Here is a 1,097-nt window from a genome sequence, read left to right as displayed (position 1 = left end):
ATTGTCGATATTGTGTGACTTGATTTGATTTTGTAATTTTTAGATGGCGTTTGTCGTGTGCCCGGAGCACTGCTTCGATAATGAGAGTGCTGCTGGCTCTAACCATCTCACAAACGGAGGATTTATTAACACGGGTAACGCCTTTTTATTCGTTAAAAAACACAACAACAACAAAAAAAATACTGTGCGTTTGACGTTTTCACAACCGTTTGGTAAGTCGTATAATTATAATCGATTCGATTTCATAGTTTTTAGACGGCGTTTGTTGTTGTATCCCGAGGAATGTTTCCATAACGGATCGGCCTATCGGTTCTAACGGACAACTGGATTTATTGCGCGGGTAAATATTTTTTTATACGATATTATTAGTCGGTCGTTAATTAATATAGTTTTTATATATATATATTGGTAATGGCACTGATAAATTAATTTGATTTTGTAATTTTTAGACGGTATCCGTGGTGCCGCGATAACGAGTAAGCTAGAGATTGATGACGGCAGTCATCGCTATTGAATTTATTACAAAGGTAATTCATTTTCATTTGTTAAAAAAAATTTATTGCTATTGACTTTTTTCAAAATAGACTTCACCATCTTTATACAATTTAATCATTAGTTTGCTTTATATATCATTTATTGGTGCAATATGTACTACTACATCAGTCTATAAAATGTATATACATTTTTTATTACTATTATTTTTTCACAGCAATTACAATAAAAATATTGTAGATTATATAATACATTATGGTAACNTATTGTAGATTATATAATATATTATGGTAATGGCTGTATTAAATTTTAATTTGTTTTTGTAATTTTTAGACTGTGCTACCATTGTGGTTCCAGGATAATGACTGAGCTAGAGATTCATGGCAGTCATCGTTATTGGATTTATTGCACCGGTAATTCATTTTCATTTGTTAAAAGAAATTTATTTCTATTGACTTTTTTTAAAATACAGTTCCTCCTTTTGCATTTTAATCATTAGTTTGCTTTATATATCATTTATTGGTGTGCAATATGTACTACTACATCAGTCTATAAAATGTATATACATTTTTTATTACTATTATTTTTTCATAGCGATTACAATA

At 29.6% G+C, this 1,097-nt stretch overlaps 1 long non-coding RNA gene across 1 annotated transcript; it reads left to right on the top strand.

Annotated features, from left to right (window-relative positions):
* On the top strand, positions 1-925 carry LOC126909594 (uncharacterized). Its single transcript, XR_007705065.1, has 4 exons — positions 1-134; positions 249-340; positions 450-527; positions 826-925. It is a non-coding gene; the product is annotated as an uncharacterized LOC126909594 (long non-coding RNA).
* Positions 926-1,097: the final 172 nt, after the last annotated feature.

Source organism: Daktulosphaira vitifoliae, unplaced genomic scaffold, assembly GCF_025091365.1.
Source record: "Daktulosphaira vitifoliae isolate Bord-2020 unplaced genomic scaffold, ASM2509136v1 Scaffold_635, whole genome shotgun sequence".
NCBI classification, from domain to species: domain Eukaryota; kingdom Metazoa; phylum Arthropoda; class Insecta; order Hemiptera; family Phylloxeridae; genus Daktulosphaira; species Daktulosphaira vitifoliae.
The sequence above is the reverse complement of the archived record's forward strand: the minus strand, read 5'-3'. Positions and strand labels throughout refer to the sequence as shown.